Here is a 17,878-nt window from a genome sequence, read left to right on the forward strand (position 1 = left end):
ATCATTATTTAAATTGTGTTTCTGTGTATATAGCAACGTGTTAATTTCTTAGGCAATACATGCAAAAGTGGTTTACACTGAATTTTCAAAATTAGTTGAGGATGGATAGTTCAACATTGTATCTTCCAAAATGAAGCATAAATTTCATAGTCCTATCTCCAAATATTGTTAATGACAAATGGATTTCAACCTGATCTTATGCTTCTAGAAACATTCTGTGCTCTGTCTCTCAATAATAGATTTTCTAAGTCCCATAAAGCACATTCATTGCAATAGTGGAAATGACTTTATGTCACTGGTATCACCCAGTTAAGTTCGACTAAAAAGGCTTCTTTCAATTCTTAAAGCCAAGTTTAAATGCCCCCTCCTCTTGAGGAGTCTCCTATTCAGGTCACCTTAAGGCCATGTGACCCTTCTCTGAACTCCCACAGTGTACTTCGTCCACTCTTTTACAAATGGTAGTTTTCACCTTTGGAGATAGTTATTTAGCTGGCTATCTTCTCTCTCGTAACAGAAGACATATGAGCTGAGGATTGCACGTTGCAGATAGTTATTTAGCTGGCTATCTTCTCTCTCGTAACGGAAGACATGAGCTGAGGATTGAACGTCTCTAGAATCGTGAGGATTATTAAATAGCATGGATATACAGAGAGAGAACTTGAACCTCCCCTCATTTCTCTCCTAATGCCATGTGGACAAAAGGCAATTTATACAATTTCTATTTAGATTTGCCAATGCTCAGAAACAGGACCAAATGCAGTCAGTATTTGGACCACATTAAGTCTGAAGAGTTACCCCGAATTTGGGAAAGCAGGAAGCCGCCTATTCCTCAATGGTGTTTTCTGTTCTAATTCATTAAGGCTCACTATGGTTTTAGCAGATATTTCTCAGGATTATTCACTTCCTAAAAGAGTGGCAATAGAAATATTCTTCAAGATAAAATACACCCTAAAAAAATCACAGTAAAAATATTTAAAAAAAACAGTTACAAAAAGATCCTTAAAACAATGCAACACCCCACAAACTTCATATATGAGAATACAGAAGCATATTAATGACAAAACAATGTTTTTATTCTATGTTAAGTTAAAAAGCGTATTACAAACAGAATTTACACACGGTCTTGTTTTCTTAAAAAAAAAAAAACTATGAGCATGTGTGAGTATGAATATTCAATTCACTAGAATATGATATTTAAGGGCACAGTACCAGGATTGGATATTCACTAAGCAGAGAGAGTTATTTACGAACTAGATATTACTAACTAGAGAAAGTTACTTCATCTCCTTCTGCTTAATTTTTATTATTTTTAAGGTGTAAATACTAAAAATACCTAGGTCAGAAGACAGAACTTCACCTAGAAGAAAAAAAAATAAAAAAAGAAATTGTGAACAGAAACTTAGCAGAAAGGCATTCAGTAAATATTAGGCATTTTATATTTCATATATCGAGACTAAAAACATCTTTTAATAACTGGCTGTCAACGGTTATATTTAGGTGGTAAGTCTTGGTATTTTCTTTTACTCTTATTTTTCCTTCTGGGTTTTCTGATGCTCTCTAATAAATAGCTGTTACTTTTCCAATCATACAAATGCCTATAAAAAATATCCCCTTTAGGGGCTTCCCTGGTGGCGCAGTGGTTGAGAGTCCGCCTGCCGATGCAGGGGACACGGGTTCGTGCCCCGGTCCGGGAAGATCCCACATGCCGTGGAGCGGCTGGGCCCGTGAGCCATGGCCGCTGAGCCTGCGCGTCCGGAGCCTGTGCTCCGCAACGGGAGAAGCCACAAAAGTGAGAGGCCCGCGTACCGCAAAAAAAAAAAAAAAAAAAAAATCCCCTTTAAATTTCTCTAATTCCACCTGCACTGAGGACCTTCACTGATTTCTATCAGGGCTATATGGGTACATGGAAAATTTGTTACTCACAATCATACAATAAAATGCCTTCTGATATAAATTTCAAGCTCACGTGATATTAAAGTGAACTGCTAGCAAGTGTTAGTCCAACTTTAGAACAGACCAAGAATATTCAGTTTCTAGATACCTAATGTGCACCATATGCTACGCTGATGTGAGCAAACTGATTGTTCCTCAGGCAATCCTGCTATGTAGAAGGCAGGGCAATCTATTCAGGGCAATCCCAGCTTATGAACGGGAAAAATCTTGACACACTTAACTTCCCTAGGGCCTATGGATCATGTTTTGTCCTCTAATACCAACAGCACCTTGCACTATAAATTCACCAAGTATATATTCAATAAATATTTGTTGAATGAATGCTTGATGAACAAATATTGGGAGAAAACTATAGAAATATTTAAAGAGGCATCAAATCTGTAATGCTGACTATGTTAGACCTTTATTTTTAAACTCTTCCAGGATCTTTGCATGATTTATCCAGGCAGCTGTGTCCACTTCCCATATGACAAAGTGCATGGAAGTAGAAGACATACGGTTAAGGTTAAATGGGCAGTCTTCAGCTTTATAGCCCAGTGAATATGATGCATCAGGCAAAGCCTGGTGGTAAGAATGCAGTGATCTTGGCCTTCCCATCACTAAGGCAACCTAACAAGAGAGACTGTCTCTGTAGTAATTAACTTTCTAATATGACATTGTCCATAAGCCTTTTTTGTATCCGGGACTTTATAATGTACACATATTTATCTGAAAGTATTGATTGATTGCTTTAAAATTTCTGTTGAGTACTTAGAGATCTAGTTTCCTGTGATGATTAATTTTATATGTCAACTTGACAGGGCCATGGAGAACCCAGATATTTGGTTAAACATATTTTATGGATATGTCTGAGAGGCATGAACATTTGAATTAGTAGACTCTGTAAAGTAGATTACACTTCCCAATGTGGTGGGTATTATCCAATCCATTGAAAGCCTAGAGCTGAAGGCTGAACAGGAAATAATTCTTTCTTTCTGCCTTACTGTCTTGAAGTTGGGCATCAGTCTTCTCCTACCTTTGGACTCAGACTCAGACTGAAATACCACTGATTCTCCTAGTTTTTAGGCCTTTGGACTCAGATTGGAATATCATTGGCTCTACTGGGTCTCCAGCTGGCCAAGTGCAGATCTTGGACTCCTCATCCTCTATAATAATATGAGACATTTTCTTACAGTAAATCTCTTTGTTTTTGCAAGGTGCTTTGTAAAACAGATCACATAATGCTAATTATTATGGACTAATCCCAAATTATTCTCAAATGTATATATGGACTGCAATTGTTCACGGTGACAAACAATGCAAAGAACATATGAGTAATGAAATACTTTAAAATGGTTATGATAACTGAGTTGAATAACCAAGAAAGTCCAGAATCATAAAGTTCATTGCATGCTTTGTATCACAATTTTCAAGTTACCTTTCTCTGTTCTGAGGCATAGTATAACTGGTTTTGAAGTTTTCTGTTATTTATAGATTGTGTCCTAGAAATCCCAAGGTATCCATTCTGAGTCCAAATGCTCAGAGAGTGGTATCCTGGACTGTTTTTGAGCCGGAGCTCTCTCTCATTTATATAGGTATCTCAAGAACTGGACACGTAGATGTACTGAGAGAATGTTGAACAGACAAAGTAACTTTCTTTTTGTTATTAGTTAAACTTTGTTGAGACTGTTTGCTTAACAACTTTTATAAGGTAATTCCACTTTCACTGGAATTGAAATAATATCCTGTATTATGTTGCATTTCTGGTTTGGACAACATCCCTACTAGGTTGCTTTCTCTGCATGCATATTCTACCCCAATTACCACATTCTAGAGACAGAGTTCTTATTTCCGCCCCCCTAGGTTAAGTTCTTTGTTATCTAAATAAGAATAAGGAGGAGGAGGAAGAGGAAGGGAGAGAGGGAGGAAGAAGAGGGGGAGGAGGAGACATAAATTTCCTCAGTGACTGAACTAGTAATTCTGCTAACAGTCTTCATTTATTTTAGGTGCCTTGGTCCATTTTAGGTGCTAGGAGGCAGGTAGTAATTTGGTAAAAGAAAAATAAGCACTCAGTTCTTTCACTTACAAAGGGAGTTATCACTGTGAACACGTACAGTATGCCAGACAATGTCTTAGAGACATTTTAACATGAAGCATAATAGCTATTTTATTGAGCACCAAGACTGTACAGGTAACTTTGTTTATGTATACAATATCTGAAATTCTCACCACCAAATCATTTTTTTTTTTTTTTTTTTTTTTTTTTTGTGGTATGCGGGCCTTCCTCTGTTGTGGCCTCTCCCGTTGTGGAGCACAGGCTCCGGACGCGCAGGCTCAGCGGCCATGGCTCACGGGCCCAGCCGCTCCGCGGCATGTGGGATCCTCCCAGACAGGGGCGCGAACCCGGTTGCCCTGCATCGGCAGGCGGACGCGCAACCACTGCGCCACCAGGGAAGCCCCCCCAAATCATTTTAATTCTTACTCTTTTGCTGAGTAAACGGAAAGTGGTTACTATAATGTTAAGATCACATTGCTACAAGTTGCTAAGATCAGTTTGGAATATACATCATTTTGTTGTCAAAACGCAATTTCGTTACATCATATGAACTTGTTTTGGCACTTGCTCAACTTGTCTGCTTTACTGCCTTCAATAAGATAAAGTCTTTGCTTAAATTATTGGCAGTTTTCTCATTGGCAAGCTCACCAAGATGATGACTTGCCTGCATGACTTTGACACTGAATCTTTCTTTTATAGCCTTTTATTTTGTTTGCTAAGAAATTAATAGATTAATTTGCTAGAAAAATAGGAACATTAAGAAAAGCTATGGGTTCCTTTGCCAGAGTTTCAAAGTGATTTCATCTCTGTAGGGTGTTCAGGTCCATCTAGTTAAACCTTTATGTCAACAAAATTAGAATATGCCTCAGAGGTTATGCCCTTACATCTTTCTTCTGAAACAAAGTCTTGTGGCTTTGTGATTTTGAAGCAACATGATTAATTATCCTGAACTCAGTTTCCTCTCTTGCATCAACCTCTCAGGCCACTGGAGAGGATATTAGATAATTCACATGAATGCACTTTGCATATGAAAGTTACTTGAGAAATATCACTTTGCTCTTTTTCCTCCTTCGTAGGACAACTAGGTAACTATCATTGGTAGGCCTGCCTTTGTATGTTTGTGGGGGCGGGGCATGGGAGTATCACTATTCAAGTTGCTCTATAGCACAGAATATTTGCTATACATATTCATTTAATTTTTGATTTATCCTTAGTGGCAAGAGTCATGTCCTCCATTTTACACAGCAGTGGGTTCACACAGTTAGGAAGTGACAGAGCTTAGGTTCAAAAGCACATCTGTCTGCCTCCAAAGCATTTCTGTTTATCACACAATATCCCTCTCCATGGAAAGCACAGCCACATTTTTTAAAATGCTAGATCATAATTAACATGTTATTTTTTAACAAATCTTCCAGAATTATATAAAATGAAAAACTAGTGTTTTTCAACAAATTCCACTCAGGTCATGTACTTTGCCAATGAAACAGTCAGTATCCATGCAATGTTCAGACTTCTTTCTTATGCATTCAGAACCAATTCTCACACTGATATCACCTCTTGTCTCTTTTAATACATTAGAGAATCATTGACACTAAACTACTCATCTTATTTTCATTGAGAGATATTTGTTACTTTTCAAATTCCAAATCTACTCAAAAAGAAGTTACTCTAATTATAAAAGATCACGTAATATAGACTAGACTTTCTACATATATTGATTTATTTAATGCTAAACTCTTTGCTTATTCAATAAATATTTATTGAGTACCTTCCATATTTCCAGTGCTGTTTTAGATCTGAGGGATATAATTATTAGCAAATAGACTTGGCTTTTGCCCTCACATCCGTAATAGGCTAACAGTGATAAAGACATCAATCAAATTAATTATGCACAAGTGTAAAATTCAGCTAGAAAAGTGTTATGGTGATGTACGTGCTGGTGTGTGCCCCTCAAAAGAGGATTCTTCCTAGTCATGGAGATCAGGGAAGGTTTGCCTTAGGAAGCAGTGATGGAGCTAAGATCTTAAGAATTAGCAAAGTTAATTCGTTGAAGAAAGGAGGAAAAACAACTTTGAGAGAGTGGGAAGAGAATGGGAAAAGAGCCTGTGATAAGAGGGAACATGTTGAGTCAAATGACAGGGAGAGGGTGGAAGAAACATAGGCTGGCATGACACAGTATGACAGGAAGAAAAAGCCCCATTCTCTTAGATCAGAAAACGCTTCTTCAATTTAAATTGAGAAGTGACATTTAATGATAACTTTCTCCTATTTTACTTTTTAAAAAGTATCTATCAGAACAAAACTGAAAGCTAGCTTCGATACACAGTGTGTAAGCAGACTAACTGTGCAATTAAAAAAGTAACAGGAATAATGCAATAAAAATGTGGGTGTTCATAAACCTAATTATATAGTGTTCCAAGTAAATGCCCTGGGATTTATATGACATCAGATATTTTTAGAAACCTCAGACCAGCAAATGGTGAGACTTAGAAAGAGGAAGAAAGAAAGAAGACTTAAAAGTAAGTCCCCTTCTACATAGTCTACTAAGGCTGTTTGCTGGATTTTCCTCTGGTGAGGAACACATACCTTCCAATGGCAGATGACTGGAGAAAATCTCCCGTTCACCCAATGCATGCCAAATGAGAATTGTAATTAACTTACTCGGTATAATAGAAGAAAAAAAAAATCAGCAGGAAGGTGAAAACTAATGTGCTTCACCCGGTGAATCTATCCCCAAGTCTCTTTCCCATCCTTGGAGTGCTGTTTATGGGGCTAGTTTTAATATTTTATGTTGTGATATTTATACTTATGTAGCTGAATTTAAAAGATGGAGTGATGTGACTGCCATCAAACTTTAAAAAATTCAATTTGATGGAACTGACGTTGTTTAGAGTTTCCTCTCAAGTACTCTCTGTAGCTCAGGTTTGGGTCCCTGGAAGGAATTTGCTCTCCTTTTATATGAAAACAAAAAGTGCAGGTGTGTAGTTGGGGATGCAACGATCACCTGGTGCATGAAGAACGGCATCCTTAGACTCGCAAATCTGAATTGAAGTTGAAACAAGATGGACTATCAAGATCTGAGTTCTAGTTTCTTTATTCATACATAAATGTTTTCCACTGTAAAGCTAATGACCATAGAATCAGTGGAAAGAGAGAAACAAATCACCATAGTTAATACTGCGGTAGGCTATATTTGAAAGTTGTTAAGAATGTAGATCCTAGGGGCTTCCCTAGTGGCACAGTGGTTAAGAATCTGCCTGCCAGTGCAGGGGTCACGGGTTCAAGCCCTGGTCCGGGAAGATCCCACATGCCGTGGAGCAACTAAGCCCATGTGCCACAACTACTGGAGCCTGTGCCCCACAACAAGAGAAGCCACTGCAATAAGCGTAAATGAATAAATTTATATATATATAAAAAGAATATAGATCCTAAAAGTTCTCATGTCAAGGGAAAAAACCACATTTTTTTCTTTTTCTTTCTTTTTTTTTTTAATTTTTGTATCTGTATGAAATGATGGCTGTTAACCAAACACACTGTGGTAATCATTTCACAATATATAAGTCAAGTCCTTCTGTTGTACACCTTAAACTTTACATACTGCTGTATCTCAACTATATCTCAACAAAAGTGAGAAAAAAATCACTCAATCTCTCTACCTAATCACAAGCAAGAGAAATAATAATAATATTAACTGGAATTCATTGAGTACTACTGTGGACCTGGTCTTTCAAGTAAATTATTTCTAATCATGGTACTAACCTTGCAAAGTAGATATAACTAATATTCTCCTTTTACAGATGAGGAAAACTATTCAGAGGGATTACATGACAAGCCACATATATCATAGAACCATTAAGGGCAGAACCAAGTTTCAAAACATAGCTACCTTACTTATGCTTTTACTGCAGCATATGACTTTTTAGTCTTTTTTTCCCAAGTTACTATGTATCTTTTTAGCTGCATGTCTGTTCAGGTTTATTCTAAGCTTATCATTACATTATACATTAACTTTTACCCTTAATTTCTTAAATAGTGTGCTATTTATCTATGTTATTACATGATCGCTATCATCACCATTTATATACACTAAAAAAGTATATACTTTAGTTTACCTAGCCTAATTTATAATTTGACCATCTTGCTTATTTTCCTTTTGTTTCGATAACGTGGATAATTATATAATAATATTTTTATATAAAGCTTTTTCTGTATTTTGAATTATTTATGTGGGACGTCTTTCTAGATAAGAAATTACTTGGTCAAAAGGTATTATTAACCTTAGCTTTCTAGAATTTTTAAAATCTGGGGCCAAAATAATGAGACGTGCATATGACAAAATTTATAGTGATATTTGATTAAACTCTCTGATTCTGAGCTTTCCAAATCCATCTATCAAACGGGTTGTAAAAGTTTACTTCATCAAAGTAGTTTTTTCATTTAAAAAAATCTGTTATTTGTACTGAGACTATAAGTAGTCATCCTGTCTAGGTTCTTAAATTTAAAGGTACTCATCCCTTTAAGAAGCTAAAGAGATGACCTATGTAATTTGTGTTTCTCCTTGCCCATATCTTTCTCATTAATAATATTTTAAACTGCTTGAATTAATATGGGAGGATAAAAAGTAACTACTTAGCTAAAGTCACTAAAATACGTGAAATCAATTGCTATTGCATAATGTAAATAAATGCTTTGTCCTATAATATTTACATTTACTAATTTTATCACAGACAATGTAGACAAACATTAGGTATGCCAAACTACAGGTATTATTTAATTTTGAATATTTTTCAAGGGCATGTGGTTAGAATGTATATGCATAGCTTTGTGTATCTGTGGGTGCATGAATTCTCCCTTTAGATCAGATTCCTGTCTTCCTAAGATAAATCTGAATCAGTATAAATATATCGACTAATATCTTCTATTCATTCTGTAAATTCATGAATCCAGTAAAGTACCTATTCTGTACAAGACACTCTGTCACTTTCTGGGAACTACGAAGATAAACAATTACTTTATAATTACAAGGGTAAAATTTTTTTTGAAAATTTGTTCTTTGTGCAAGAATTTCAAATGCAATATTCCAATCTTCATATCCACACCACATATTGCTACTCTATCACAGCTGAAAAAAATGGAATAGTCTCTTATTCAATATAACATAGCTATGGACTTCCCTGGTGGCGCAGTGGTTAAGAAGCCGCCTGCCAATGCAGGGGACACGGGTTCGAGCCCTGGTCTGGGAAGATCCCATGTGCCGCGAAGCAACTAAGCCCGTGCACCACAACTACTGAGCCTGCGCTCTAGAGCGTGCGAGCCACAACTACTGAAGCCCGCGTGCCTAGAGCCCGCGCACCGCAACGAAGAGTAGCCCCCACTCACTGCAACTAGAGAAAGCCCACGCAGCAACAAAGACCCAACGCAGACATTAAATAAATAAATAAGTAAGTAAAAGATAACATAGCAACATAGCTAGTAAGCGGATAAAGATGTTTAAGTTAGAACTATATAGTTGCTAGCAGCAGAAATATAAACTGAACCATGGGGTGTGTGTGTGTGTGTGTGTGTGTGTATGTGTGTGTGCATTGGAGCTAATATCAATAACCTACTGGTGAAAATCAAGCCACCTCAAAACGTAGTGGCTTAAAACAGCAAACATTATTATTGCCCAAATGACTCTGGTGACCACAGCCAGAAAGGCCCTCAGGCAGGTAGATGATATTGCTTGAATCCCATGTGCACCAGATTAGTACGTGCTGAGGGGGTAAGGGAAAAATATAAGAAGCGTTTGTAACTCGTTGGATTGATTACTCTTGTGTTATATTCTTTTCATTCATTCAATAAAACTAGGTTGAATATCTTTTAGATGACTGCTAGAGAGAATATAAAGGAAGACAAAATAGAAATGAAGGAGCAACAGAAAAATACCTTAGTGGTAGTGTAAGGTGAAAATTTACTGTTAGGGATTCAGAAAAGCACATGCAGATGGCTTTGTGATTAAACACTATATGGTTCTGAGGGCACAGAGCCTGTGCGCTATAGATTATTCTCACACAGACAGGAAATGGACAGCCTCATTTTTTGACACTCCAATATAAAGTTTATCTTCAAGAGGCTGCTTCTTATGAAGCTCACAGATAAGCAATGAAGAAAGTTTGATGCCACTCCACTTTGGGAATGACTACTAAGTACTTATTCTCAGTTACTTTGTTACTTCAAGTGTTAACTTCTCCAGAGTTAATACTTCAGTGTATTTTCCATTCAATATTATTTTTTATCCTCTTAAAAAGAATTATATTGTAAAACCACTCAAAAGCTGTTAAAACAACTAGTAAAACATTTCAAACTAAATGCATGCAACCTTTTTATTTTGCAGGCTCTGTGTAACAGTAAAACAATACTAATGATTGTTGGTTTGTGGTATACTAAGTAGTTCTGAAAGAGTTATCAAGGAAAAAATATAGGGGAGATATTCTCTGAAGGGTATTAAGCTTAAAGTCCAATTAGCTAAATCTTCCTTTCAGGGGGAAAATAGGAAGCAATTACAGTGGACACAGCAGGATGCAAAGTTTTACAGAATTGTTCTTACTGTTAAAGAAACAATTCAACTAAATGGTTCTATTAAAAGAAGAGGCCAAGCAGGTTATATTCAATTTAGGACCAGGATTCTTACCCATCTAGACCTTTAAAGAAAGAAGCTTAAATTTGTTAGGGGAAACACTGACTGAAACCACCCACCCTGGCCAGGCAAAGACAGTAACCATATGCATGAGTTATATTATGACAGAGATCCTGATAAGGAACATGGAACTAACAAGCCACCACCAACTGGAAGAATACGGGAAAGGTCAAAAGGAGAGAGGAGACGCCAGTCCACATGTCCTACCAACCTCCCAGCATCCTTCTCGCTGGAATCCACCTTGGCTGAGTGATGCGCAGGCCATCAGAAAGGACCCTGAGGCAGAATGATTGGCCAGAGACAACCTGAAAACTAATCCTATAACCATAAAACCCGAGACTGCAAGCCACGTGGCAGAGCAGTCCTCCTGCGTTCCCTTCCCCTCCTGCTCTCTGCCCGGCACGCCTTCCCAATAAAGTCTCTTGCTTTGTCAGCACGTGTGTCTCCTCGGACAATTCATCTCCAGGTGTTAGACAAGAGCCCACGCTCAGGCCTTGGAAGGGGTCCCCCTTCCTGCAACAAATGGCAACTCTGGTGGGATCTCTTCTTCGCTATGACTGACTTCCTGACCACTCGAGGTACTCGGGGACCAGCTCACCCACCAACGGACCAGACCCAGTGGCCACAACTGGGACCCTTTTGTCCCTGGTCTCCTCCTGACGCGGAGGACTGGCCAGAGTGCCCTGACTGGGGAAGGAAAAAGAGATTTTGTTGACTTCTTTCCCCTTCCCTCTCTCTTTCCTCTTTTCAACCCCTCCTATCCTACCCTTTTTTCCTTCTGTCCTGGTCCTGGATGCAGGAGTCTTATTGAAGGGCCTCAGCCTGATCTGAGGGTCAGAGCCTGATCACCTCCTGTGGGCAGAGAACTCGAATTCTGGTTCTGGTCCGGTATCTGGTTTCTGATAGGGCTGAGTTCCCGTCCTCCCTTCCTAGAAGCCCAGGGAAAAGTCCCATAACACCTGGGTGTCTGCAGGTGGCAAGAGACATCTATAAGTCTACCCTGTTTGTCCCCACTCCTTCCTCCCTTACCTGGCCTCCTTTCCCCCGTTTGAAATCTTTGAAAACCTGAGATATTTCCATTTACTCTGTTAGTACTCAGATCTGAAGTTCAGTGTCTCTGTAGGAGGTTTTCTGAGAGACTGCAATCTTGTATTTAAGGGAGTGTCTGATCAGGACAGCCAGGCCTGTATGTGTTTTATACTTTGTATTCTGTGTTGTGATTTGTGATGGCCATTCTGCCTTGTGAAATGGGATAACACTGTGTGGCCACCACTTTGTTTAGACTCCAGAGAAAGTTGGTCTAGGTAAAACTCCTGAAAATTCCAAAACTGGTTCTTTTGCAACTACAGTTAGTAAAAGCAAACTTGATCAAACACCTTTTCAGGATTCTGACTCTGAGGGAACAGGTCCTACTAGGAGAACTTGATTTTCTCTCCCTGTACCTTGAGACCAGGGCTCTCGGGAACACTTATCTAGACCACCTCTAATTCCTGAGATTGAGGGAAAAACGGGAAGAAGACTTTAAAAATTTACTTATTCCAACTGTTATTTATAAACTAGTGAATTTTATACTGTGATATCTGGTTCATGACTAAGTTTAGAAAAGGAAGCTAGATCTCTCATTGTGTCTGTCTGGATATATGTATGTCTCAGAATGTGTCTTTGTCTTTGGATAATATTGCTGAGGTTAATTTGTAAATGAGCTCTATTTAATTGGCTTAAAGAAAAGTAAGCACTTACAAATCAAACAATTCTAAATACAAGAGAAATTAAGCTAAATAAATTTCAGGTTCACGTGAACTGAGAAATATTCAGTATTAATTTCATATCTGGTATTAATGTTTAAGTTTGTCGATCTAATTAATATACATGTCTTTAGAGTAATTAAGATTAAGTATAGTACTTTTATTGTACCGAGGTTTAATAGAAGTTAAATAAGATCTTATTATATCTGTTGCAAATTTGTCAGCAAGGAAAGTAACTCAATGTGAAGAAACTTTTAAGGAAAGAAAATGCAAATGAGATAAGAGCTTTGGGTAAACTTTTTAGGAATAAAATAAAATACTACAACATTAATTACTGAACATTAGCTTCCTTTTACAGACAAAAGATTTAGAACTCTTAATAAATATGTTTGGTGCCACACTGAGATGTTTTATATAAGAAAGCATATTTTTCAAGATTTATTATTTGGATTTATGTTTACCAATCTACACAGTGCTGATATAAAGGACAGTTCATGGTTGCTTAAGGAAAGTAGGATGTGTGTTTTTAGTAAAGAAGGTATGAGGAATGGAATTGCATTTTTTTAAGGGAAAAGGAAGTAGGTCTGACTTACAGGTGGCTGTTTCTGGATGGAAAAATAAAGTGATGAATACAGAAAGAGATAAAATAGTTTGTGGAAGGAGGACCCCGAGAAAACAGTTTTGTGCATGGTCAGGATTGACTAAGGTTAAAATAAATTTAATTGAGTAAATGAATTTTAAATGGGTACAAAACTTGAATTTGGCTTTTCTCTCTCTTAAGAGGACAAGATTTCTTAAAATGTTGAACTGCATTTGATAACAGATTTTCAGTTTCTTTACCTTTTAAGTGATCTGTTCTGTATTTCCCTTTGAAATCTTTATTGTTAATTTGGCTAAGTGAATAACTTTTGTTTCACAGTGACCTGTCATCCCATCTGACTGAGTGTCCTAAACGCTTTTTGATAATTTTTTGACAAAACTTCCTAAATCAAATTCTTATGAAGTCCTTTTGACCTCTAGGTAACTTTGGGATGCTTCAAAGGGCCCCTGAAACATCCCAAAGAGAAATATTAAACTAATTAGGTTCATTTGGTATGTTAAATTACATGGGAGGTATTGTCAAATGAGTAATAAATCTTCTCAGGTTATATTGTATGGTAAATGTTACTAATATAGATATCCTAGATTTATATGGAGTTCCTAAAATTCTGATATGTCCTGGTCAATATTCTAGTTATTATCTTAAAGTGTTGTTATGTCACAGAAGTAACCAAGTCTCTGTTAATTGCATTGTAATCAGATTTAAATGGGCCTTCTCAAGTCTTTTGTCATTATAGACAGTTAAGGTTTCACACTAATGCCTTTGCAAAAATGCTTCCTCTTCAAGAAAATTTATAGAAAGGACTTTTGGATAAATACAAGTTTCTGACTTTCAGACCATAATGCTGAACTGGGTAAGGAACTGAAGAATTCTAATTAAAAACCTGATGGCTTCATAAAGCTGTTAACAAAAAGGATTAATTACATAGGACTGAGTGAACTGGCGAATACGGTTATAATTTTTATGGTTTCTATCTGAAAAATTGCTGGTTTAAATCTGTGTTTTCCAGGTATACGGAAACCTTCCCCTCAAACTCATTATGACTTACAGAAATTTGGTAAATTATACTTTTGTAAGCAGAATTGAAACATTTATCTTTTTCTCTCTATATGCTCTCTCCAGAGATTGGAAACTCTTAGGTTCCCAGCAGCTTTGTAAGATAAATTAGGAAGGCTACCTCACTAGCAGGTACAGAAATCCCAAGGTATTTTGGAGACCTCGAAAAGGGAGGAATTCACCTACATCTGTTAGGCAAAAATCTGTGATAAGCCCTTGGCATGACGTTCCTGGCCCTGAGAGGTCATTTAAAAGTCCAGTCTGAGACTCCTTATAAAAGTTTCAGCATGTCTAGATGACCAATTACAGTTATATAAATCATCAGGCCAAGTATTGAGACCAGACTTATTTTGCAAACAAATTAGTCTTAATTTGGTTACATTCAGTAGAAAAGATGGTAATTTTAGAGAGAAAAAGATTGTTTCAGTGAATGTTAAATCCCAGTTTTATTAATGGAGATCTGTATTTACTAAGACTCACCTCCCAGATAGTTCTTTGCTGCTATGTTATATTAATGTAAAGTTTAATTGAAGAACACTCTAAATTTTTTTCTGACGCTTATCTCAGTAATCTATATTTGGATGAAGATCAGATGCCCCATGACCTACAACCAGGGGATTATGCACACTGGAAAAGACATAATTTAACAGGACTATCTCCAACCTGGATGGAAGGACCCTTATCAGGTACTCTTAACTAGCTCATGCACAGTGAAACTGAAGGGAATTGACTCTTGGATTAATTCCCACTCACAAAGGGCCCCTGCACTGGACTGGCCTATTGAGAGGACAGCTGACTCAAACTCACCTTAAAACAACACACAAACAGAGGAGAAACTACTCTCACCCTAGGACAAAAAGAAGACAGCATCAGAAGAAGACAGCTTGCCCAAGATCCTCGACCTGACTCGTATGATCATTTACAATGTTGTCTTGACTTCTTGGACCCTTGCTTATGAATCAAATGTTTTCCTGTCATGGGCACGATCCCATGCTAGTTTTAAAATCAAGCCAATTGTTGGGTTTGTGGCCAATTACCTGTGTCCAGTACTTCTGGGTTACCTTAGTGAATTTGTCCACTCCAAGGCTCTAATTGGTTGGACCTGAGGAAATTTACTTTAAAAGAAAAATTACAGTCACGTTCAGGTAACTATTGATATTACTAGGTGGAATCCCCTCACCTGACCGATTAATAATGCCTGCTCTGACCGTGGCCATAAATATGAGTTTTCTATTACTCAAGCTCAATCAGAGCAACAAGCAAAGTTTCAGCTAAGGAATAAAACCTTCCACAATCATGGGATGGATTTATGTAGTTAATACCAGGCTATGGTAATTTAAGTTTAAAGGCTCCCCTATGTTGGGAACAATTAAATCATACTAAGGATAATCAGTCTAGTAACACTAGGAAACTGGGCTGGGTGCCTTATGGACAATGCCAACATAAAATTTCCTTTAAAGATAAGGATTGGTATAGAACAGACTAAGTCAGATGACCTGGGATATACTGGGCTGCACCTAATGGAAGTTCTTAACTTATATTGTTGCTTATGACCTTACTAATCTGCTAGCTATATTGTTTTTTTATATTGCCTGTTTTACAAAATTGTTGTTTCTTGTATTACCAAATGTGTGACTGAGCCTCTGATAAAATGATTATATATACTTCCATACAAGATCAATGATGGTAACAGTGTAACTCTAGACATGGGAAGAAGCAACTAGAGGGAATATTTTCCTGAACCATAAGAGACTAGACTAGACAGGTGGTCTGGAGACTTTTTGGCTACTTGTAAGGCCTAGTGCAATAATAGCAGCACATTGAGTGGCCTATCAGTGAAATCCTCGCCAGATCTGGGAATAAGCATTCTTAGCACCATGGGACGAAATGGTCATGAAAGGCCCCCCCAAACCATGGTCAAATTTATGACCCTGAAGGGGCTCTGCCAACTGAAAATGGCCATCTGCTTCTTCAAGGATTAAGTCAATACCCACTGCAGCCACTGACCTTCGACACCCCCTGAAAGGAATTCAGGGTGGAGATCAGGAATGAGGCTCTCTGTGCTCTGAGAAAATCTGGCAGAACAGGCCTTCAGATAGTTAGATATTTTCAGGAGAAGATTTTATGAGCCCAAACTCTTGCATTTTCTCAAACCTAGAGAAACACTAACATCATTAATGGTGACATCTGCTTTGGCTATTAAGGGGAAAATTACAATTAAAAGTCAAAATGGGGTAGCTATGGTTCAGAATCCAATGAAATAACTAGGTGACACTATGGTTGTGATTTCAGACAAGTTCTTGTATTGCTGAAAACTTGAGTTTTCTGAGCTGTGTCAGACTTGGGATGCCACCAGCCATTCTTAAAACAATGTCTGCTGGAACCTGGTAACTGCAACCTTACTTTTTAAAGGTCTTGTCTTGTAACTATTAAATTTTTAGACAATAAAATTGCTTTAGGTTAGATATTAACAAAAGAGAGGATACATATATGATGACCAATAGCACCTGTTATCTATGTGTTAATACCACATAAAAGTTAAAGCCTACTTAGATAAAACTGGACAACTGGCTACCTGGCTACAAGTCTCCCTTGAAGTGCCAGGTCCAGACTGAGTTTCAGGCTTATTCTCCTGAAAAGAAATGAGATTTATTTTGTGTATTAAAATTCCAGTTGTCACTCCTCCAGCTACTTCTAAATGGGTCTGTTACACTAAAATGGCAGACCAAGGGATTGAGATTTTAATCATACTAAACTCAGATCCAGGACTTAGAACAAAGAAATATTTCCAATTCAGTGTCTATTCTCCAAACTGAGGCAGGACTATGCCCCATGCTAGCAGGAAGTGGCCAGAGCCATTGTTGCCCAGTTTCCTGAATTAAAACTGAACAGGGCTCTGTGGGGCTCCACAGTACAAATCCTTTCTGTGTCCTGTTTCTTGTTTGTAGGATATAGGGTTCATTCATCCTCCTTGACCATCCCTGAGTTCCAAAGGATATATTCAGACAGTTGCTAATCAGGGAAGGGAGGGAATACAGAAGCAGGGAGGAGCAATCAAATGGTGGTACAGCCTTGGGGCAGAGTCCTGGTTCCTCCTCTCAAGGAATATGCATAACAATATCTTAGAGTTCTTCTGCAGAACTGGGGTCCCCAGCCAGGTGGAGGATGGTAACTTCAGGCTGAGCACAAGATTCCTGGAGCACCGCCCTTTAACCCTACCACCAACCAATCAGAAGAAAGTCACACATCCTGCAGCTCTCACCCCAAATATTGCCTTCCTTTTCTGGGCCCGGTGATGACCATCTTGTTAGACCTCCTGTTTGGCCCCTGTCTGTTTCATCTCTGACAGAGTCCAACAGTTTCAGGCTAAATTGTTGTTACTACAATGGTAAATGCCAGTTTTGAGTACAGAATACCTCAGTTTAGATCAGGAGAGAGACTTCTACTCTGTGAGGCAGGACTATGCCCACTCTCAGCAGGAAGTAGTTACAGAAGAAAGAGACCTCCTCCCCAATTTCCAAGAAGTATCTTAAGTATGAAATTTCTCAAGGGCAAGTTGTTAGGGGAAACACTGTCTGAAACCTCCCACCCTGGCCAGGCAAAGACAGTACAATTTGCATGAGTTATTTTATGACAGGAGATCCTGATAAGGAACACGGAACTAACAAGCCACCACCAACTGGAAAAATAGGGGAAAGGTCAAAAGGAGAGAGGAGACACCAGTCCACATGTCCTACCAACCACCCAGAATACTCCTGGATGGAATCCATCTTGGCTGAGCGGTTGAGCACACCACCAGAAAGGACCCTGAG

This window comes from Physeter macrocephalus, chromosome 17 (assembly GCF_002837175.3).
Source record: "Physeter macrocephalus isolate SW-GA chromosome 17, ASM283717v5, whole genome shotgun sequence".
Classification (NCBI taxonomy): Eukaryota; Metazoa; Chordata; class Mammalia; order Artiodactyla; family Physeteridae; genus Physeter; species Physeter macrocephalus.